Consider the following 23,731-nt stretch of genomic DNA (forward strand, 5'->3'; position numbering starts at 1 on the left):
AGAACCTTCACAGCAGCGACAGCTTTATGAGGAGCATCAGCACTGCTCTGCCTGAGCAGAACCATCACCGCCATAGGTTGTCAAATAACCCGGATTTAACCCACACAGGTAAGTCCAATGGGGTGCAGGCATGTCCTCTATGCTTACAGCTTCCCGTGGGTGTTGGTTTGATACCGTTTGGGGACAGCCAAGGAGGCATCTGCAGGCAACAAAGGTAGGTGTGTGCTTGTGTGTGTGTTTCCTATGCAGATCCTAAGCCCAGTGTCACATGCAAGTAGGAGGAGTAAGAAGGGTTCCTGGCAAATCCGGGTTATGGATTGCATTTAAAAAGGCCCCGTGGGAGTGCAATGGGCCCCTGTCTTGCTGCTTAGCAATAATGGTATGGGTTTAGGTTCTGCTGTGTGTACTGGTGGTTGACTGCCCCCCAGCCCAGAGTGTGCATGGAAAATTGTCTGGCAGCCTCCCTGACAGCAAGCAGTGATAGTGCCCATGAAGGGGACCTTGTTGGGCCCGCCCCTTTCACGGTTATCGCTTCTCGGCCTTTTGGCTAAGATCAAGTGTAGTATCTGTTCTTATCAGTTTAATATCTGATACGTCCCCTATCTGGGGACCATATATTAAATGGATTTTTGAGAACGGGGGCCGATTTCGAAGCTTGCTTCCGTCGCCCTATGCATTGACCCGATATGGCAGTATCTTCGGGTACAGTGCACCACCCCCTTACAGGGTTAAAAAGAAAGATTCCTACTTTCATTGCTACCTGCTTGCTGGCTAGCCAGCTAGCCAGCCCTGTGGGCCTTGCTGCTGCAGCCAAAAAACAAAAGGTGGTGCTGCTGCTGCTGCTTCTGCTTGTGTCTGGCCGCTGTTGGAGCGTCCAGGCACAGGACTTCTGCTGCTGCTGACTAAATGGCCTCCTTAATTGGATCATTTGAGTAGCCAGCACACCTGTGCAGGTAGGGCATGACATGATAGGCAGCTGCCTTGATAGCGGGTGGGTGCTGAATGTTCCTAATTGACAAAATAAGATTAATGCTTATGAAGAAATATAAAATCTCATCCCTTCCCCAATATCGCGCCACACCCCTACCCCTTAATTCCCTGGTTGAACTTGATGGACATATGTCTTTTTTCGACCGTACTAACTATGTAACTATGTAACATAACATGGGGGGGGTCTCCTGGCTGTTCACACAGGTGTGTCATTGCTGTACATTGACCATGCATTGCTTCTGTGGTATTGCAAAGGCAAAGACAAATGCTTCCAGCCATCCATTGCACTAATGGATTGGTCATCAGCTGGCTGTCTATGTCCCGCATCAATATAGACCAAAGTACAGAGGGTTAGGCTATGCTATTGTGCACCTACCTGATGCATCAGAAGGTGCGAGGCCCTTGCTAAATTCTGTGCACAGACTTTGAGATCTATACTTTAGACTGTATCTAAACCTGCTCCAACATGGACTGACATTCTGGCCTACTTTCAGCCGATGCGACTTGTCTGTCGCTGAACAGTCGCTTTTTATGTATTCAGCACCTATGTATAATGTTGTAAAAATGCTCTAGAAGCTAAAGTCGCAGAAATGTCACACATATTTGGCCTGCAACTTTCTGTGCGACAAATTCAGACAGGAAAAATCAGTATAAATCCTTAGAAAATTATCCCCCAGTGTCTCCATCTGCTGGCGGTATTGAATAAGCATTGCTGCACTGATGGGGTATGCATTAGACGAAAAAAAAGAAGAAAAAGAAGAATAATACGCCCAGAAAAGAGGCGAAAAGGAGAAAAACGTAAAAAAACGTGAAAAAAAAGTAAGAGGAAGAGAAGGGAAAAAAAGGTGGAAATGGGTTTAAAAGTGATTTCGGCGGAGAAATATATATATATATATATATATATATATATATACGCGCACACACACACATATATATAAACGTATTCTCCGTTGAGATATTGCAGCCGCTGCTGTGTCCAGGCCCAGGAGCCTTAGCACTGTGCTGTGATGTCACTCAATACCACTGACATCACTAGGTGTAAACAACATCTCTCCTTTGCTGTGTATGTGACTATGGAGCTGTTTGGTGATGTCGTCTATTATGGCCTTCATAGAAGCAACAGGAGATTGTTGCATCCATCTAGAACCCTCAGAACTACAGTGCTATGATGTCACTCACTTCCACAGGCCTTGCAGAGTGTAAACAACAACAACCCAGCTTTGTTGTGTATGTAACCATAGGGATTTGTGATGTCACCTAGAACCTTCACAGCAGCGACAGCTTTATGAGGAGCATCAGCACTGCTCTGCCTGAGCAGAACCATCACCGCCATAGGTTGTCAAATAACCCGGATTTAACCCACACAGGTAAGTCCAATGGGGTGCAGGCATGTCCTCTATGCTTACAGCTTCCCGTGGGTGTTGGTTTGATACCGTTTGGGGACAGCCAAGGAGGCATCTGCAGGCAACAAAGGTAGGTGTGTGCTTGTGTGTGTGTTTCCTATGCAGATCCTAAGCCCAGTGTCACATGCAAGTAGGAGGAGTAAGAAGGGTTCCTGGCAAATCCGGGTTATGGATTGCATTTAAAAAGGCCCCGTGGGAGTGCAATGGGCCCCTGTCTTGCTGCTTAGCAATAATGGTATGGGTTTAGGTTCTGCTGTGTGTACTGGTGGTTGACTGCCCCCCAGCCCAGAGTGTGCATGGAAAATTGTCTGGCAGCCTCCCTGACAGCAAGCAGTGATAGTGCCCATGAAGGGGACCTTGTTGGGCCCGCCCCTTTCACGGTTATCGCTTCTCGGCCTTTTGGCTAAGATCAAGTGTAGTATCTGTTCTTATCAGTTTAATATCTGATACGTCCCCTATCTGGGGACCATATATTAAATGGATTTTTGAGAACGGGGGCCGATTTCGAAGCTTGCTTCCGTCGCCCTATGCATTGACCCGATATGGCAGTATCTTCGGGTACAGTGCACCACCCCCTTACAGGGTTAAAAAGAAAGATTCCTACTTTCATTGCTACCTGCTTGCTGGCTAGCCAGCTAGCCAGCCCTGTGGGCCTTGCTGCTGCTGCTGCAGCCAAAAAACAAAAGGTGGTGCTGCTGCTGCTTCTGCTGCTTCTGCTTCTGCTTGTGTCTGGCCGCTGTTGGAGCGTCCAGGCACAGGACTTCTGCTGCTGCTGACTAAATGGCCTCCTTAATTGGATCATTTGAGTAGCCAGCACACCTGTGCAGGTAGGGCATGACATGATAGGCAGCTGCCTTGATAGCGGGTGGGTGCTGAATGTTCCTAATTGACAAAATAAGATTAATGCTTATGAAGAAATATAAAATCTCATCCCTTCCCCAATATCGCGCCACACCCCTACCCCTTAATTCCCTGGTTGAACTTGATGGACATATGTCTTTTTTCGACCGTACTAACTATGTAACTATGTAACATAACATGGGGGGGGGTCTCCTGGCTGTTCACACAGGTGTGTCATTGCTGTACATTGACCATGCGTTGCTTCTGTGGTATTGCAAAGGCAAAGACAAATGCTTCCAGCCATCCATTGCACTAATGGATTGGTCATCAGCTGGCTGTCTATGTCCCGCATCAATATAGACCAAAGTACAGAGGGTTAGGCTATGCTATTGTGCACCTACCTGATGCATCAGAAGGTGCGAGGCCCTTGCTAAATTCTGTGCACAGACTTTGAGATCTATACTTTAGACTGTATCTAAACCTGCTCCAACATGGACTGACATTCTGGCCTACTTTCAGCCGATGCGACTTGTCTGTCGCTGAACAGTCGCTTTTTATGTATTCAGCACCTATGTATAATGTTGTAAAAATGCTCTAGAAGCTAAAGTCGCAGAAATGTCACACATATTTGGCCTGCAACTTTCTGTGCGACAAATTCAGACAGGAAAAATCAGTATAAATCCTTAGAAAATTATCCCCCAGTGTCTCCATCTGCTGGCGGTATTGAATAAGCATTGCTGCACTGATGGGGTATGCATTAGACGAAAAAAAAGAAGAAAAAGAAGAATAATACGCCCAGAAAAGAGGCGAAAAGGAGAAAAACGTAAAAAAACGTGAAAAAAAAGTAAGAGGAAGAGAAGGGAAAAAAAGGTGGAAATGGGTTTAAAAGTGATTTCGGCGGAGAAAATATATATATATATATATATATATATATATATATATATATATATACGCGCACACACACACATATATATAAACGTATTCTCCGTTGAGATATTGCAGCCGCTGCTGTGTCCAGGCCCAGGAGCCTTAGCACTGTGCTGTGATGTCATTCAATACCACTGACATCACTAGGTGTAAACAACATCTCTCCTTTGCTGTGTATGTGACTATGGAGCTGTTTGGTGATGTCGTCTATTATGGCCTTCATAGAAGCAACAGGAGATTGTTGCATCCATCTAGAACCCTCAGAACTACAGTGCTATGATGTCACTCACTTCCACAGGCCTTGCAGAGTGTAAACAACAACAACCCAGCTTTGTTGTGTATGTAACCATAGGGATTTGTGATGTCACCTAGAACCTTCACAGCAGCGACAGCTTTATGAGGAGCATCAGCACTGCTCTGCCTGAGCAGAACCATCACCGCCATAGGTTGTCAAATAACCCGGATTTAACCCACACAGGTAAGTCCAATGGGGTGCAGGCATGTCCTCTATGCTTACAGCTTCCCGTGGGTGTTGGTTTGATACCGTTTGGGGACAGCCAAGGAGGCATCTGCAGGCAACAAAGGTAGGTGTGTGCTTGTGTGTGTGTTTCCTATGCAGATCCTAAGCCCAGTGTCACATGCAAGTAGGAGGAGTAAGAAGGGTTCCTGGCAAATCCGGGTTATGGATTGCATTTAAAAAGGCCCCGTGGGAGTGCAATGGGCCCCTGTCTTGCTGCTTAGCAATAATGGTATGGGTTTAGGTTCTGCTGTGTGTACTGGTGGTTGACTGCCCCCCAGCCCAGAGTGTGCATGGAAAATTGTCTGGCAGCCTCCCTGACAGCAAGCAGTGATAGTGCCCATGAAGGGGACCTTGTTGGGCCCGCCCCTTTCACGGTTATCGCTTCTCGGCCTTTTGGCTAAGATCAAGTGTAGTATCTGTTCTTATCAGTTTAATATCTGATACGTTCCCCTATCTGGGGACCATATATTAAATGGATTTTTGAGAACGGGGGCCGATTTCGAAGCTTGCTTCCGTCGCCCTATGCATTGACCCGATATGGCAGTATCTTCGGGTACAGTGCACCACCCCCTTACAGGGTTAAAAAGAAAGATTCCTACTTTCATTGCTACCTGCTTGCTGGCTAGCCAGCTAGCCAGCCCTGTGGGCCTTGCTGCTGCTGCTGCAGCCAAAAAACAAAAGGTGGTGCTGCTGCTGCTTCTGCTGCTTCTGCTTCTGCTTGTGTCTGGCCGCTGTTGGAGCGTCCAGGCACAGGACTTCTGCTGCTGCTGACTAAATGGCCTCCTTAATTGGATCATTTGAGTAGCCAGCACACCTGTGCAGGTAGGGCATGACATGATAGGCAGCTGCCTTGATAGCGGGTGGGTGCTGAATGTTCCTAATTGACAAAATAAGATTAATGCTTATGAAGAAATATAAAATCTCATCCCTTCCCCAATATCGCGCCACACCCCTACCCCTTAATTCCCTGGTTGAACTTGATGGACATATGTCTTTTTTCGACCGTACTAACTATGTAACTATGTAACATAACATGGGGGGGGTCTCCTGGCTGTTCACACAGGTGTGTCATTGCTGTACATTGACCATGCGTTGCTTCTGTGGTATTGCAAAGGCAAAGACAAATGCTTCCAGCCATCCATTGCACTAATGGATTGGTCATCAGCTGGCTGTCTATGTCCCGCATCAATATAGACCAAAGTACAGAGGGTTAGGCTATGCTATTGTGCACCTACCTGATGCATCAGAAGGTGCGAGGCCCTTGCTAAATTCTGTGCACAGACTTTGAGATCTATACTTTAGACTGTATCTAAACCTGCTCCAACATGGACTGACATTCTGGCCTACTTTCAGCCGATGCGACTTGTCTGTCGCTGAACAGTCGCTTTTTATGTATTCAGCACCTATGTATAATGTTGTAAAAATGCTCTAGAAGCTAAAGTCGCAGAAATGTCACACATATTTGGCCTGCAACTTTCTGTGCGACAAATTCAGACAGGAAAAATCAGTATAAATCCTTAGAAAATTATCCCCCAGTGTCTCCATCTGCTGGCGGTATTGAATAAGCATTGCTGCACTGATGGGGTATGCATTAGACGAAAAAAAAGAAGAAAAAGAAGAATAATACGCCCAGAAAAGAGGCGAAAAGGAGAAAAACGTAAAAAAACGTGAAAAAAAAGTAAGAGGAAGAGAAGGGAAAAAAAGGTGGAAATGGGTTTAAAAGTGATTTCGGCGGAGAAATATATATATATATATATATATATATATATATATATATATATATACGCGCACACACACACATATATATAAACGTATTCTCCGTTGAGATATTGCAGCCGCTGCTGTGTCCAGGCCCAGGAGCCTTAGCACTGTGCTGTGATGTCATTCAATACCACTGACATCACTAGGTGTAAACAACATCTCTCCTTTGCTGTGTATGTGACTATGGAGCTGTTTGGTGATGTCGTCTATTATGGCCTTCATAGAAGCAACAGGAGATTGTTGCATCCATCTAGAACCCTCAGAACTACAGTGCTATGATGTCACTCACTTCCACAGGCCTTGCAGAGTGTAAACAACAACAACCCAGCTTTGTTGTGTATGTAACCATAGGGATTTGTGATGTCACCTAGAACCTTCACAGCAGCGACAGCTTTATGAGGAGCATCAGCACTGCTCTGCCTGAGCAGAACCATCACCGCCATAGGTTGTCAAATAACCCGGATTTAACCCACACAGGTAAGTCCAATGGGGTGCAGGCATGTCCTCTATGCTTACAGCTTCCCGTGGGTGTTGGTTTGATACCGTTTGGGGACAGCCAAGGAGGCATCTGCAGGCAACAAAGGTAGGTGTGTGCTTGTGTGTGTGTTTCCTATGCAGATCCTAAGCCCAGTGTCACATGCAAGTAGGAGGAGTAAGAAGGGTTCCTGGCAAATCCGGGTTATGGATTGCATTTAAAAAGGCCCCGTGGGAGTGCAATGGGCCCCTGTCTTGCTGCTTAGCAATAATGGTATGGGTTTAGGTTCTGCTGTGTGTACTGGTGGTTGACTGCCCCCCAGCCCAGAGTGTGCATGGAAAATTGTCTGGCAGCCTCCCTGACAGCAAGCAGTGATAGTGCCCATGAAGGGGACCTTGTTGGGCCCGCCCCTTTCACGGTTATCGCTTCTCGGCCTTTTGGCTAAGATCAAGTGTAGTATCTGTTCTTATCAGTTTAATATCTGATACGTCCCCTATCTGGGGACCATATATTAAATGGATTTTTGAGAACGGGGGCCGATTTCGAAGCTTGCTTCCGTCGCCCTATGCATTGACCCGATATGGCAGTATCTTCGGGTACAGTGCACCACCCCCTTACAGGGTTAAAAAGAACGATTCCTACTTTCATTGCTACCTGCTTGCTGGCTAGCCAGCTAGCCAGCCCTGTGGGCCTTGCTGCTGCTGCTGCAGCCAAAAAACAAAAGGTGGTGCTGCTGCTGCTTCTGCTTGTGTCTGGCCGCTGTTGGAGCGTCCAGGCACAGGACTTCTGCTGCTGCTGACTAAATGGCCTCCTTAATTGGATCATTTGAGTAGCCAGCACACCTGTGCAGGTAGGGCATGACATGATAGGCAGCTGCCTTGATAGCGGGTGGGTGCTGAATGTTCCTAATTGACAAAATAAGATTAATGCTTATGAAGAAATATAAAATCTCATCCCTTCCCCAATATCGCGCCACACCCCTACCCCTTAATTCCCTGGTTGAACTTGATGGACATATGTCTTTTTTCGACCGTACTAACTATGTAACTATGTAACATAACATGGGGGGGGTCTCCTGGCTGTTCACACAGGTGTGTCATTGCTGTACATTGACCATGCATTGCTTCTGTGGTATTGCAAAGGCAAAGACAAATGCTTCCAGCCATCCATTGCACTAATGGATTGGTCATCAGCTGGCTGTCTATGTCCCGCATCAATATAGACCAAAGTACAGAGGGTTAGGCTATGCTATTGTGCACCTACCTGATGCATCAGAAGGTGCGAGGCCCTTGCTAAATTCTGTGCACAGACTTTGAGATCTATACTTTAGACTGTATCTAAACCTGCTCCAACATGGACTGACATTCTGGCCTACTTTCAGCCGATGCGACTTGTCTGTCGCTGAACAGTCGCTTTTTATGTATTCAGCACCTATGTATAATGTTGTAAAAATGCTCTAGAAGCTAAAGTCGCAGAAATGTCACACATATTTGGCCTGCAACTTTCTGTGCGACAAATTCAGACAGGAAAAATCAGTATAAATCCTTAGAAAATTATCCCCCAGTGTCTCCATCTGCTGGCGGTATTGAATAAGCATTGCTGCACTGATGGGGTATGCATTAGACGAAAAAAAAGAAGAAAAAGAAGAATAATACGCCCAGAAAAGAGGCGAAAAGGAGAAAAACGTAAAAAAACGTGAAAAAAAAGTAAGAGGAAGAGAAGGGAAAAAAAGGTGGAAATGGGTTTAAAAGTGATTTCGGCGGAGAAATATATATATATATATATATATATATATATATATATATATATACGCGCACACACACACATATATATAAACGTATTCTCCGTTGAGATATTGCAGCCGCTGCTGTGTCCAGGCCCAGGAGCCTTAGCACTGTGCTGTGATGTCACTCAATACCACTGACATCACTAGGTGTAAACAACATCTCTCCTTTGCTGTGTATGTGACTATGGAGCTGTTTGGTGATGTCGTCTATTATGGCCTTCATAGAAGCAACAGGAGATTGTTGCATCCATCTAGAACCCTCAGAACTACAGTGCTATGATGTCACTCACTTCCACAGGCCTTGCAGAGTGTAAACAACAACAACCCAGCTTTGTTGTGTATGTAACCATAGGGATTTGTGATGTCACCTAGAACCTTCACAGCAGCGACAGCTTTATGAGGAGCATCAGCACTGCTCTGCCTGAGCAGAACCATCACCGCCATAGGTTGTCAAATAACCCGGATTTAACCCACACAGGTAAGTCCAATGGGGTGCAGGCATGTCCTCTATGCTTACAGCTTCCCGTGGGTGTTGGTTTGATACCGTTTGGGGACAGCCAAGGAGGCATCTGCAGGCAACAAAGGTAGGTGTGTGCTTGTGTGTGTGTTTCCTATGCAGATCCTAAGCCCAGTGTCACATGCAAGTAGGAGGAGTAAGAAGGGTTCCTGGCAAATCCGGGTTATGGATTGCATTTAAAAAGGCCCCGTGGGAGTGCAATGGGCCCCTGTCTTGCTGCTTAGCAATAATGGTATGGGTTTAGGTTCTGCTGTGTGTACTGGTGGTTGACTGCCCCCCAGCCCAGAGTGTGCATGGAAAATTGTCTGGCAGCCTCCCTGACAGCAAGCAGTGATAGTGCCCATGAAGGGGACCTTGTTGGGCCCGCCCCTTTCACGGTTATCGCTTCTCGGCCTTTTGGCTAAGATCAAGTGTAGTATCTGCATTTGGTCTGGTCGGAAGGTGTCTGTGGTACCCCGCTTCTCGGCCTTGGGGGATTGTCTCTCCTTACGGAGGGACTTCACCCCCTTGCTGCTATTGGGGAGCGGGCTTAGTCCACGGACAACGGGTTGCGATCCCCCTGTCTCTGGGACCTTGTGTCTCAGAAGGCATTTTCGGTACGTTGAGCGTTACCTGTAGCTTCGGAAGCACCTAGGGTACCCCCGACCTCTGCCTTGGGTAAGGGTTCCGCTTTTATAGCGGGATTCCGAGCCCCTGCTGCTATTGGGGAAGGGGCTTAGTCCCTGGGTGTGGAAGATGCCGTTCTCCTGGGCTTTCCCCTCTGGGGAAATGTCGATGCGAAATACCATCCGCATAGAGGTGTCGGAGAGCCATCGTCAGTTGAAGAACCTCCGCTTCATTGCGGAGGTGATTCTTCTTGACTACTTCCGCCTCAATAGGGAGGACATCCTGTGTCTAAATGACCAGGAAAGCCGTGGCCTGTATACCGTCACCTTCACGGCCACGGCGTGTTGCGATAACATCTATGCAACCTTGTCTGGTGCGGACCAGAGGGACGATCGACTCGACGGTCTTTCGTTCCAGTTCCTCTATGGTGAGGAACATATACCGTTGGTGGTGGCTATGCACAGCCCTCATGTGACCACGGAGGATATAGCCACTTTTCTTCGGCGATACTGCGAAGAGGTGCGATTCGCAAACAAAATCTTGAACTCCGTGCGGTTCTGGAACGGCAAGAGGAAGTTCTGGGTCAAGCTCCGTAAGGATCCCGGTGGTATTGGGGGTCTTTGCCATCCGCCCCCAAATTTTGCCATCGGGAGAGTTCGGGGCTTCCTGTTCTATCCTCAAATGCCTATGTATTGCCGAAATTGCTTGAGGTTTGGCCACACCCAGGAGACCTGCGGCGCGGAGCGTGTGATTCGCTGCAATAGGTGTGGCCAAGAAGGTCACATAGCCTCAAGATGTAGCCATACGATAAGGTGCAACCTCTGCGGAGAGGAAAATCACGATTTTAATTCCTGTCCCCATAAAGCAAAAACTACGATGGGTGGGTCAAGGCTGGGCCCACCCAAAGAGGGGACAGGACAAAAGACGTCCTTTTTTAAGATGCCCAAACCCCAGATGGCAGGTACTGATGGGTCCAGGCCCAAGACCTCTGGTGCTCCATCGGGGGGCCCACCGGTGGTAGTGCTAGGGGGAGGCCATGGGGATTCCACGAAGCCCGGGCGGGTGATCGAGTTTACTGCCCGGGAAATTGAAAGACGTCGATCGACTTCCTACCTGGCTCAAGAGCCCGCCGAAACTTCTGAAGGGGGCTCACCTGTGGCGGGTGGCAGCCGACGGTCCTCGGTGGGGGCAAAAGTGGACCCAAAATTGCAGCATAAGCCAGGTACTGGCTTGGCCCAGGGTCGCCCTGCTCCGGACGAAGAGGCCCCGGTGAAAGCCCGCCGGAAGGGGAGCCAGGTGGCCAGGTCTGAGCCCGGTCCTGTTACTCCGCCTATACAGGACAGGGCCAAGAAGACAAGTGGCGCCAAACCAGGGTTTGCTGCCCCGCCAGCAGTGGACCCGGTGGGTAAAACTGGCCATCGTCGATCGATGGGGAAGTTGGAGCAACAGTCCTCAGCAACGCTTGCTGGGGAACAAGCGATGAAAACTTCCCAAGGTAGCGGCAAAGGTTCCGGAAAAGAGGCCTCACAGGCCCCTGTGCAGCAGTTCCAGTCGTCAAATGATGAAAGAAGACGCAGATCCATCAGCCGGGGGCCAGAGATTACATCGAGTGAGAGCAACACAGAGGATATGGACAGCAGTGTGACATTTAAAAGACAAAGAGAAGAAGAAGAGGAAGACATTCAAAGGAAAGCGGCGTGCCGTAGTTCGGACGAGAGCGAGCTCAGGGTCGGGGCATCATCGATCTCAAGCTCCGACCCTCAGAACATCAAGGAGCTGATGACCCCGCAGGCGGGGGATGACGGTACGCAGCTTATTATTGACTTTGATTCTCCAAGCACGGACTCTCCATAAACTATGCCTATCCCTGTAAAAATTGCCTCACTCAATGTGAGGTCCTTAAAGAGCCCTGATCGCAGGGCTGCTTTATTTTCTTATCTAGAGACATGTGACTTTGACCTTTGCCTGCTACAAGAATGTGGAATCCCTAGTAAAATGGACTATAAAGACTTAAAAGAAGACTGGAAGCTGGGCCCATCCATATGGTCCGGTGCAAATGACTGTCGTTCTGTGGGTGTTGGGCTGCTCTGCCGAGGCCAGTCCTTTTCTATTCATACAGTAACTGAGATTGTGCCTGGCAGAGCTCTTTTAATTCATCTATATTTTAATGGACTTTTAATTCGTGTTTTAAATGTGTATGCCCCTCCTGATAAACAGGAGCGGGCAGAACTATTTGAAATTTTACCACTGTTTTGTGTTGGGTCTTCCCCCCTGCTGGTGGGAGGTGATTTTAACTGCATACGTGATGGGGAACACCGGCAGGGTGGGGATATTAATCGTAAAGACCGCACTTCTTACCTGCTTAAAAATTTTATTGATGATTTTAATTTGAAAGATTGCTGGAAGGATCTCTTGCCGGAGGACCCAGGCGCCACATGGTCCAATGGAAGAGTGAGCTCCAGAATCGATTTTATTTTTTCCTCTAGAGCTTTTAAACCCCTGAAATGCACGCTCGAGCAGAATATCTTCTCTGATCATAAGCTCCTCTTGGTGGGCCTGGAGCTAGAGGGGGAGCAAAAAGCAAAAAGGGGCCTCTGGAGATTAAACACCACACTCCTAGAGGACCCTGAGATAAAAGAGGAGTTTGTGCGGACCTACCAATGCTGGCAATCACAAAGAAAACCCCACGAGCCTATGCTGCACTGGTGGGAGGGCACCAAATCTAAAATCAGATTTTTTTTTATCAAAGCAGGTAAGAAGAAGGCAAAAATGGAAAAACAGTGGTTTTATGTTCTTAACATGCGTTTAAATGTACTTTTTAAATTGAAAGAAGCTGGTATGGATGTAGAAAATGATATTTTAAACCTTAAAACTGAAATAAAACATGCCATAGAAAAGAAAGGGAAACAAATCATTTTTAACTCACATGTGCAGCACCTGGAGGAGGGCGAGAAATGTTCCCGTTTCTTTTTTAAAAAAGTGATGAATAGGAGGGATATCATCCAAAACCTTGAGGGTGAATCCACTCCAAAAGGCATGTTAGATGCAGTTTTTAACTTCTACCAGCTTCTTTTTAATAAGAAAGATCTTAATCCATCCTTTTTAGAACATGTTCTTAATTCCCTTGATTTTAAGCTAGATGTTTTAGACCAGGAGGTTTTATCCCGTGATCTTAACTTAGATGAACTTTTATTTGTTTTTAAAAGTTTTTCTAGTGGGAAGGCCCCTGGGGAAGATGGTTTACCCATCGAATTTTATTTAGCTTTTTGGGATATTTTAAAGGATGATATGGTTTTATTGTATAAAGAAACTTTTATTGTTAATGAACTTCCCCCTTCCTGGAGGAGGGGGATTGTATCATTACTTTTTAAAAAGGGTGAAAAGGATATGCTAAAAAATTGGCGCCCCATCACACTTTTAAATGTTGATTATAAAGTTTTAGCCAAGTTATTAGCTGTCCGTTTTAAACCTTTTATTCATAAATTAATTCACCCAAATCAGGTTTGTGGGGTACCTGGAAGGTCTATAGCTGAATCCCTAAATATTTTAAGAGATGTTTTATGGTATTTTAAGGATAGAAATCAAACTGTAGCAATTTTATCCTTAGACTTTGAAAAAGCCTTTGATAGGGTCTCCCATGAATACCTGTTTTTAGTTCTTAAAAAGATGGCAGTGCCTGAAACGATTTTAAGCCGAATCATGCTTTTATACCGATCCTGTTTTAGTCAAGTCTCTGTTAATGGCTTTTTAACCAGCGGTGTTCCTCTTTTATCAGGTGTCAAACAGGGCTGCCCCCTGTCCCCACTCCTTTTTATTTGCGCAATCGAACCACTGATGGCCCTCCTCAGAAAAGACCGGGTAGTAAGAGGCGTACCGATACCTGGTGGAGGAGGGACCCATCTAAAGGTGTTGGGGTACATGGATGATGTCACCATACTGTGCCCGGACTCTCCATCCATGAGGGGGGCATTGAGGAACACCAGCTATTTCTGCGAGGTCTCTGGTTTTAAGCTAAACACAGATAAATGTGACTGTTTTTATATTGGCTCCTGGGATTCATCCATCACCCCAGGAGTCACAATGCAACAGGATCAAATTAAAGTTTTAGGTATTGTTTTTAACCAGGTCAATGATGGGAGCCCTAACTGGGATTCAGCTATAGCTAAGATGGAGAAGAAGATTTTAATGTGGAATCTTAGAAACCTTACCATGGAGGGGAAGATTTTAATAATAAAGATGGTTTTACTCCCTATTATGCTATACATTGCCATGGTATTTCCTCCATCTATTTTATACATTAAAAAAGTAACTAGAATTGTTTTTACTTTTTTATGGGGTTCAAAAATGGAGAAATTAAAGCGTGATTTTATGTACAAAAGTAAAGATAATGGCGGGAAAGATGTTCCTAACCTTTTTACTTTCTTTTACATAAAGTATTTCTGTTTCTGTTTTAAAATTATTAAATCCGATGGCATTTTTAGCTGCTTTTTAAGGTACGCTGCGGGCATGGTTTTTAAAAGATGGTTGCGCATCCCTCTGAACGCTCCGGTGCTTCTGTGTCCCCCAAAACATTATGTGGTGTTGGAAAAGACAGTCAGGCTCCTAGGTCTCCAAGATTTGGAGCCTGACATACTGGGGGACCAGAGAAAGGTATCAAAGGTCCTCAGGCGGAGTGAGGTTACCCTGGCAGTGTCCAATTTCACACAGGCAAGATCCAAAAAGGTATGGCGGAACGTGTACGGGAAGTTTCTGGCGAATGTACACAGGGATCTTGCCTGGGCAATCGTCCACCAGTGCCTCCCTACTCGTGAGTTTCAGCACAGGCGAGGACTGGTGGCGAGAGCCAAGTGCCCGAGAGATGGCTGCGGAGTGGACGAAACGGTGCTGCACATATTTTGGAACTGCCCTTTTGCACGGGAGCTTTGGAGGAAGGTAGGCCCACTTTTGAAGTGGGCCTGCGGCCTAAAAGATTTTAATCACGAATGTGTCTTTTACGGTCTTTTTAACTGCCCCAATTTTAAACAGCAGATGATCTGCTGGATGATTATTAATTGTTTTAAAAATGCCATCTGGAAAGTTAGGAACATCTTACTTTTTAAACATGATTTTATTGATGTTAAAAACTGTATAAAGCTGGCCCTGAGTGAGATGTACATCTATTACCTAAGAGACAAGAAACAGTTGGGGGCCAGCGAGGCAGCATCCATGTGGTGTCTGCCTCTATGGAACGAAATAACAGTATAATCAGTTTTTATGACATTTGTATAATGTTTTATCCTGCCATTTTTATTTTTTCTCCTTTTATTACTGGTTTTATTATTTGTATTTTAAAACTTTTGTGAACCTTTTATTATTTTGCATTTTAAATTTTGTATGGTTTCTTATTTATTCAATAAAATTTTGTTGAAACCTTATCTGTTCTTATCAGTTTAATATCTGATACGTCCCCTATCTGGGGACCATATATTAAATGGATTTTTGAGAACGGGGGCCGATTTCGAAGCTTGCTTCCGTCGCCCTATGCATTGACCCGATATGGCAGTATCTTCGGGTACAGTGCACCACCCCCTTACAGGGTTAAAAAGAAAGATTCCTACTTTCATTGCTACCTGCTTGCTGGCTAGCCAGCTAGCCAGCCCTGTGGGCCTTGCTGCTGCTGCTGCAGCCAAAAAACAAAAGGTGGTGCTGCTGCTGCTTCTGCTGCTTCTGCTTCTGCTTGTGTCTGGCCGCTGTTGGAGCGTCCAGGCACAGGACTTCTGCTGCTGCTGACTAAATGGCCTCCTTAATTGGATCATTTGAGTAGCCAGCACACCTGTGCAGGTAGGGCATGACATGATAGGCAGCTGCCTTGATAGCGGGTGGGTGCTGAATGTTCCTAATTGACAAAATAAGATTAATGCTTATGAAGAAATATAAAATCTCATCCCTTCCCCAATATCGCGCCACACCCCTACCCCTTAATTCCCTGGTTGAACTTGATGGACATATGTCTTTTTTCGACCGTACTAACTATGTAACTATGTAACATAACATGGGGGGGGTCTCCTGGCTGTTCACACAGGTGTGTCATTGCTGTACATTGACCATGCATTGCTTCTGTGGTATTGCAAAGGCAAAGACAAATGCTTCCAGCCATCCATTGCACTAATGGATTGGTCATCAGCTGGCTGTCTATGTCCCGCATCAATATAGACCAAAGTACAGAGGGTTAGGCTATGCTATTGTGCACCTACCTGATGCATCAGAAGGTGCGAGGCCCTTGCTAAATTCTGTGCACAGACTTTGAGATCTATACTTTAGACTGTATCTAAACCTGCTCCAACATGGACTGACATTCTGGCCTACTTTCAGCCGATGCGACTTGTCTGTCGCTGAACAGTCGCTTTTTATGTATTCAGCACCTATGTATAATGTTGTAAAAATGCTCTAGAAGCTAAAGTCGCAGAAATGTCACACATATTTGGCCTGCAACTTTCTGTGCGACAAATTCAGACAGGAAAAATCAGTATAAATCCTTAGAAAATTATCCCCCAGTGTCTCCATCTGCTGGCGGTATTGAATAAGCATTGCTGCACTGATGGGGTATGCATTAGACGAAAAAAAAGAAGAAAAAGAAGAATAATACGCCCAGAAAAGAGGCGAAAAGGAGAAAAACGTAAAAAAACGTGAAAAAAAAGTAAGAGGAAGAGAAGGGAAAAAAAGGTGGAAATGGGTTTAAAAGTGATTTCGGCGGAGAAATATATATATATATATATATATATATATATATATATATATATACGCGCACACACACACATATATATAAACGTATTCTCCGTTGAGATATTGCAGCCGCTGCTGTGTCCAGGCCCAGGAGCCTTAGCACTGTGCTGTGATGTCACTCAATACCACTGACATCACTAGGTGTAAACAACATCTCTCCTTTGCTGTGTATGTGACTATGGAGCTGTTTGGTGATGTCGTCTATTATGGCCTTCATAGAAGCAACAGGAGATTGTTGCATCCATCTAGAACCCTCAGAACTACAGTGCTATGATGTCACTCACTTCCACAGGCCTTGCAGAGTGTAAACAACAACAACCCAGCTTTGTTGTGTATGTAACCATAGGGATTTGTGATGTCACCTAGAACCTTCACAGCAGCGACAGCTTTATGAGGAGCATCAGCACTGCTCTGCCTGAGCAGAACCATCACCGCCATAGGTTGTCAAATAACCCGGATTTAACCCACACAGGTAAGTCCAATGGGGTGCAGGCATGTCCTCTATGCTTACAGCTTCCCGTGGGTGTTGGTTTGATACCGTTTGGGGACAGCCAAGGAGGCATCTGCAGGCAACAAAGGTAGGTGTGTGCTTGTGTGTGTGTTTCCTATGCAGATCCTAAGCCCAGTGTCACATGCAAGTAGGAGGAGTAAGAAGGGTTCCTGGCAAATCCGGGTTATGGATTGCATTTAAAAAGGCCCCGTGGGAGTGCAATGGGCCCCTGTCTTGCTGCTTAGCAATAATGGTATGGGTTTAGGTTCTGCTGTGTGTACTGGTGGTTGACTGCCCCCCAGCCCAGAGTGTGCATGGAAAATTGTCTGGCAGCCTCCCTGACAGCAAGCAGTGATAGTGCCCATGAAGGGGACCTTGTTGGGCCCGCCCCTTTCACGGTTATCGCTTCTCGGCCTTTTGGCTAAGATCAAGTGTAGTATCTGTTCTTATCAGTTTAATATCTGATACGTCCCCTATCTGGGGACCATATATTAAATGGATTTTTGAGAACGGGGGCCGATTTCGAAGCTTGCTTCCGTCGCCCTATGCATTGACCCGATATGGCAGTATCTTCGGGTACAGTGCACCACCCCCTTACAGGGTTAAAAAGAAAGATTCCTACTTTCATTGCTACCTGCTTGCTGGCTAGCCAGCTAGCCAGCCCTGTGGGCCTTGCTGCTGCTGCTGCAGCCAAAAAACAAAAGGTGGTGCTGCTGCTGCTTCTGCTGCTTCTGCTTCTGCTTGTGTCTGGCCGCTGTTGGAGCGTCCAGGCACAGGACTTCTGCTGCTGCTGACTAAATGGCCTCCTTAATTGGATCATTTGAGTAGCCAGCACACCTGTGCAGGTAGGGCATGACATGATAGGCAGCTGCCTTGATAGCGGGTGGGTGCTGAATGTTCCTAATTGACAAAATAAGATTAATGCTTATGAAGAAATATAAAATCTCATCCCTTCCCCAATATCGCGCCACACCCCTACCCCTTAATTCCCTGGTTGAACTTGATGGACATATGTCTTTTTTCGACCGTACTAACTATGTAACTATGTAACATAACATGGGGGGGGTCTCCTGGCTGTTCACACAGGTGTGTCATTGCTGTACATTGACCATGCATTGCTTCTGTGGTATTGCAAAGGCAAAGACAAATGCTTCCAGCCATCCATTGCACTAATGGATTGGTCATCAGCTGGCTGTCTATGTCCCGCATCAATATAGACCAAAGTACAGAGGGTTAGGCTATGCTATTGTGCACCTACCTGATGCATCAGAAGGTGCGAGGCCCTTGCTAAATTCTGTGCACAGACTTTGAGATCTATACTTTAGACTGTATCTAAACCTGCTCCAACATGGACTGACATTCTGGCCTACTTTCAGCCGATGCGACTTGTCTGTCGCTGAACAGTCGCTTTTTATGTATTCAGCACCTATGTATAATGTTGTAAAAATGCTCTAGAAGCTAAAGTCGCAGAAATGTCACACATATTTGGCCTGCAACTTTCTGTGCGACAAATTCAGACAGGAAAAATCAGTATAAATCCTTAGAAAATTATCCCCCAGTGTCTCCATCTGCTGGCGGTATTGAATAAGCATTGCTGCACTGATGGGGTATGCATTAGACGAAAAAAAAGAAGAAAAAGAAGAATAATACGCCCAGAAAAGAGGCGAAAAGGAGAAAAACGTAAAAAAACGTGAAAAAAAAGTAAGAGGAAGAGAAGGGAAAAAAAGGTGGAAATGGGTTTAAAAGTGATTTCGGCGGAGAAATATATATATATATATATATATATATATATATATATATATATATATACGCGCACACACACACATATATATAAACGTATTCTCCGTTGAGATATTGCAGCCGCTGCTGTGTCCAGGCCCAGGAGCCTTAGCACTGTGCTGTGATGTCACTCAATACCACTGACATCACTAGGTGTAAACAACATCTCTCCTTTGCTGTGTATGTGACTATGGAGCTGTTTGGTGATGTCGTCTATTATGGCCTTCATAGAAGCAACAGGAGATTGTTGCATCCATCTAGAACCCTCAGAACTACAGTGCTATGATGTCACTCACTTCCACAGGCCTTGCAGAGTGTAAACAACAACAACCCAGCTTTGTTGTGTATGTAACCATAGGGATTTGTGATGTCACCTAGAACCTTCACAGCAGCGACAGCTTTATGAGGAGCATCAGCACTGCTCTGCCTGAGCAGAACCATCACCGCCATAGGTTGTCAAATAACCCGGATTTAACCCACACAGGTAAGTCCAATGGGGTGCAGGCATGTCCTCTATGCTTACAGCTTCCCGTGGGTGTTGGTTTGATACCGTTTGGGGACAGCCAAGGAGGCATCTGCAGGCAACAAAGGTAGGTGTGTGCTTGTGTGTGTGTTTCCTATGCAGATCCTAAGCCCAGTGTCACATGCAAGTAGGAGGAGTAAGAAGGGTTCCTGGCAAATCCGGGTTATGGATTGCATTTAAAAAGGCCCCGTGGGAGTGCAATGGGCCCCTGTCTTGCTGCTTAGCAATAATGGTATGGGTTTAGGTTCTGCTGTGTGTACTGGTGGTTGACTGCCCCCCAGCCCAGAGTGTGCATGGAAAATTGTCTGGCAGCCTCCCTGACAGCAAGCAGTGATAGTGCCCATGAAGGGGACCTTGTTGGGCCCGCCCCTTTCACGGTTATCGCTTCTCGGCCTTTTGGCTAAGATCAAGTGTAGTATCTGTTCTTATCAGTTTAATATCTGATACGTCCCCTATCTGGGGACCATATATTAAATGGATTTTTGAGAACGGGGGCCGATTTCGAAGCTTGCTTCCGTCGCCCTATGCATTGACCCGATATGGCAGTATCTTCGGGTACAGTGCACCACCCCCTTACAGGGTTAAAAAGAAAGATTCCTACTTTCATTGCTACCTGCTTGCTGGCTAGCCAGCTAGCCAGCCCTGTGGGCCTTGCTGCTGCTGCTGCAGCCAAAAAACAAAAGGTGGTGCTGCTGCTGCTTCTGCTGCTTCTGCTTCTGCTTGTGTCTGGCCGCTGTTGGAGCGTCCAGGCACAGGACTTCTGCTGCTGCTGACTAAATGGCCTCCTTAATTGGATCATTTGAGTAGCCAGCACACCTGTGCAGGTAGGGCATGACATGATAGGCAGCTGCCTTGATAGCGGGTGGGTGCTGAATGTTCCTAATTGACAAAATAAGATTAATGCTTATGAAGAAATATAAAATCTCATCCCTTCCCCAATATCGCGCCACACCCCTACCCCTTAATTCCCTGGTTGAACTTGATGGACATATGTCTTTTTTCGACCGTACTAACTATGTAACTATGTAACATAACATGGGGGGGGTCTCCTGGCTGTTCACACAGGTGTGTCATTGCTGTACATTGACCATGCATTGCTTCTGTGGTATTGCAAAGGCAAAGACAAATGCTTCCAGCCATCCATTGCACTAATGGATTGGTCATCAGCTGGCTGTCTATGTCCCGCATCAATATAGACCAAAGTACAGAGGGTTAGGCTATGCTATTGTGCACCTACCTGATGCATCAGAAGGTGCGAGGCCCTTGCTAAATTCTGTGCACAGACTTTGAGATCTATACTTTAGACTGTATCTAAACCTGCTCCAACATGGACTGACATTCTGGCCTACTTTCAGCCGATGCGACTTGTCTGTCGCTGAACAGTCGCTTTTTATGTATTCAGCACCTATGTATAATGTTGTAAAAATGCTCTAGAAGCTAAAGTCGCAGAAATGTCACACATATTTGGCCTGCAACTTTCTGTGCGACAAATTCAGACAGGAAAAATCAGTATAAATCCTTAGAAAATTATCCCCCAGTGTCTCCATCTGCTGGCGGTATTGAATAAGCATTGCTGCACTGATGGGGTATGCATTAGACGAAAAAAAAGAAGAAAAAGAAGAATAATACGCCCAGAAAAGAGGCGAAAAGGAGAAAAACGTAAAAAAACGTGAAAAAAAAGTAAGAGGAAGAGAAGGGAAAAAAAGGTGGAAATGGGTTTAAAAGTGATTTCGGCGGAGAAATATATATATATATATATATATATATATATATATATATATATATATATATACGCGCACACACACACATATATATAAACGTATTCTCCGTTGAGATATTGCAGCCGCTGCTGTGTCCAGGCCCAGGAGCCTTAGCACTGTGCTGTGATGTCACTCAATACCACTGACATCACTAGGTGTAAACAACATCTCTCCTTTGCTGTGTATGTGACTATGGAGCTGTTTGGTGATGTCGTCTATTATGGCCTTCATAGAAGCAACAGGAGATTGTTGCATCCATCTAGAACCCTCAGAACTACAGTGCTATGATGTCACTCACTTCCACAGGCCTTGCAGAGTGTAAACAACAACAACCCAGCTTTGTTGTGTATGTAACCATAGGGATTTGTGATGTCACCTAGAACCTTCACAGCAGCGACAGCTTTATGAGGAGCATCAGCACTGCTCTGCCTGAGCAGAACCATCACCGCCATAGGTTGTCAAATAACCCGGATTTAACCCACACAGGTAAGTCCAATGGGGTGCAGGCATGTCCTCTATGCTTACAGCTTCCCGTGGGTGTTGGTTTGATACCGTTTGGGGACAGCCAAGGAGGCATCTGCAGGCAACAAAGGTAGGTGTGTGCTTGTGTGTGTGTTTCCTATGCAGATCCTAAGCCCAGTGTCACATGCAAGTAGGAGGAGTAAGAAGGGTTCCTGGCAAATCCGGGTTATGGATTGCATTTAAAAAGGCCCCGTGGGAGTGCAATGGGCCCCTGTCTTGCTGCTTAGCAATAATGGTATGGGTTTAGGTTCTGCTGTGTGTACTGGTGGTTGACTGCCCCCCAGCCCAGAGTGTGCATGGAAAATTGTCTGGCAGCCTCCCTGACAGCAAGCAGTGATAGTGCCCATGAAGGGGACCTTGTTGGGCCCGCCCCTTTCGCGGTTATCGCTTCTCGGCCTTTTGGCTAAGATCAAGTGTAGTATCTGTTCTTATCAGTTTAATATCTGATACGTCCCCTATCTGGGGACCATATATTAAATGGATTTTTGAGAACGGGGGCCGATTTCGAAGCTTGCTTCCGTCGCCCTATGCATTGACCCGATATGGCAGTATCTTCGGGTACAGTGCACCACCCCCTTACAGGGTTAAAAAGAAAGATTCCTACTTTCATTGCTACCTGCTTGCTGGCTAGCCAGCTAGCCAGCCCTGTGGGCCTTGCTGCTGCTGCTGCAGCCAAAAAACAAAAGGTGGTGCTGCTGCTGCTTCTGCTTCTGCTTGTGTCTGGCCGCTGTTGGAGCGTCCAGGCACAGGACTTCTGCTGCTGCTGACTAAATGGCCTCCTTAATTGGATCATTTGAGTAGCCAGCACACCTGTGCAGGTAGGGCATGACATGATAGGCAGCTGCCTTGATAGCGGGTGGGTGCTGAATGTTCCTAATTGACAAAATAAGATTAATGCTTATGAAGAAATATAAAATCTCATCCCTTCCCCAATATCGCGCCACACCCCTACCCCTTAATTCCCTGGTTGAACTTGATGGACATATGTCTTTTTTCGACCGTACTAACTATGTAACTATGTAACATAACATGGGGGGGGTCTCCTGGCTGTTCACACAGGTGTGTCATTGCTGTACATTGACCATGCATTGCTTCTGTGGTATTGCAAAGGCAAAGACAAATGCTTCCAGCCATCCATTGCACTAATGGATTGGTCATCAGCTGGCTGTCTATGTCCCGCATCAATATAGACCAAAGTACAGAGGGTTAGGCTATGCTATTGTGCACCTACCTGATGCATCAGAAGGTGCGAGGCCCTTGCTAAATTCTGTGCACAGACTTTGAGATCTATACTTTAGACTGTATCTAAACCTGCTCCAACATGGACTGACATTCTGGCCTACTTTCAGCCGATGCGACTTGTCTGTCGCTGAACAGTCGCTTTTTATGTATTCAGCACCTATGTATAATGTTGTAAAAATGCTCTAGAAGCTAAAGTCGCAGAAATGTCACACATATTTGGCCTGCAACTTTCTGTGCGACAAATTCAGACAGGAAAAATCAGTATAAATCCTTAGAAAATTATCCCCCAGTGTCTCCATCTGCTGGCGGTATTGAATAAGCATTGCTGCACTGATGGGGTATGCATTAGACGAAAAAAAAGAAGAAAAAGAAGAATAATACGCCCAGAAAAGAGGCGAAAAGGAGAAAAACGTAAAAAAACGTGAAAAAAAAGTAAGAGGAAGAGAAGGGAAAAAAAGGTGGAAATGGGTTTAAAAGTGATTTCGGCGGAGAAATATATATATATATATATATATATATATATATATACGCGCACACACACACATATATATAAACGTATTCTCCGTTGAGATATTGCAGCCGCTGCTGTGTCCAGGCCCAGGAGCCTTAGCACTGTGCTGTGATGTCACTCAATACCACTGACATCACTAGGTGTAAACAACATCTCTCCTTTGCTGTGTATGTGACTATGGAGCTGTTTGGTGATGTCGTCTATTATGGCCTTCATAGAAGCAACAGGAGATTGTTGCATCCATCTAGAACCCTCAGAACTACAGTGCTATGATGTCACTCACTTCCACAGGCCTTGCAGAGTGTAAACAACAACAA

The 23,731-nt window shown here is 45.9% G+C and overlaps 8 non-coding genes and 1 pseudogene across 8 annotated transcripts; all 9 read left to right on the plus strand.

The window, feature by feature from the left end:
• Positions 1-527: 527 nt before the first annotated feature.
• Positions 528-718, plus strand: LOC130348622 (U2 spliceosomal RNA). The gene has a single exon (XR_008886128.1). It is a non-coding gene; the product is annotated as a U2 spliceosomal RNA (small nuclear RNA).
• Positions 719-2,776: 2,058 nt separating this feature from the next.
• LOC130348623 (U2 spliceosomal RNA) lies at positions 2,777-2,967 on the plus strand. Its single transcript, XR_008886129.1, has one exon. It is a non-coding gene; the product is annotated as a U2 spliceosomal RNA (small nuclear RNA).
• A 2,090-nt stretch (positions 2,968-5,057) lies between these two features.
• LOC130348631 (U2 spliceosomal RNA) lies at positions 5,058-5,249 on the plus strand. Its single transcript, XR_008886136.1, has one exon. It is a non-coding gene; the product is annotated as a U2 spliceosomal RNA (small nuclear RNA).
• A 2,088-nt stretch (positions 5,250-7,337) lies between these two features.
• Positions 7,338-7,528, plus strand: LOC130348624 (U2 spliceosomal RNA). The gene has a single exon (XR_008886130.1). It is a non-coding gene; the product is annotated as a U2 spliceosomal RNA (small nuclear RNA).
• A 2,071-nt stretch (positions 7,529-9,599) lies between these two features.
• LOC130348636 (U2 spliceosomal RNA) lies at positions 9,600-9,817 on the plus strand (annotated as a pseudogene).
• Positions 9,818-15,206: 5,389 nt separating this feature from the next.
• Positions 15,207-15,392, plus strand: LOC130348635 (U2 spliceosomal RNA). The gene has a single exon (XR_008886140.1). It is a non-coding gene; the product is annotated as a U2 spliceosomal RNA (small nuclear RNA).
• Positions 15,393-17,478: 2,086 nt separating this feature from the next.
• On the plus strand, positions 17,479-17,669 carry LOC130348625 (U2 spliceosomal RNA). Its single transcript, XR_008886131.1, has one exon. It is a non-coding gene; the product is annotated as a U2 spliceosomal RNA (small nuclear RNA).
• Positions 17,670-19,759: 2,090 nt separating this feature from the next.
• On the plus strand, positions 19,760-19,950 carry LOC130348628 (U2 spliceosomal RNA). Its single transcript, XR_008886133.1, has one exon. It is a non-coding gene; the product is annotated as a U2 spliceosomal RNA (small nuclear RNA).
• Positions 19,951-22,044: 2,094 nt separating this feature from the next.
• LOC130348629 (U2 spliceosomal RNA) lies at positions 22,045-22,235 on the plus strand. The gene has a single exon (XR_008886134.1). It is a non-coding gene; the product is annotated as a U2 spliceosomal RNA (small nuclear RNA).
• The last annotated feature ends 1,496 nt before the right edge of the window (positions 22,236-23,731 follow it).

Source organism: Hyla sarda, unplaced genomic scaffold (genome assembly GCF_029499605.1).
Source record: "Hyla sarda isolate aHylSar1 unplaced genomic scaffold, aHylSar1.hap1 scaffold_885, whole genome shotgun sequence".
NCBI lineage: Eukaryota > Metazoa > Chordata > Amphibia > Anura > Hylidae > Hyla > Hyla sarda.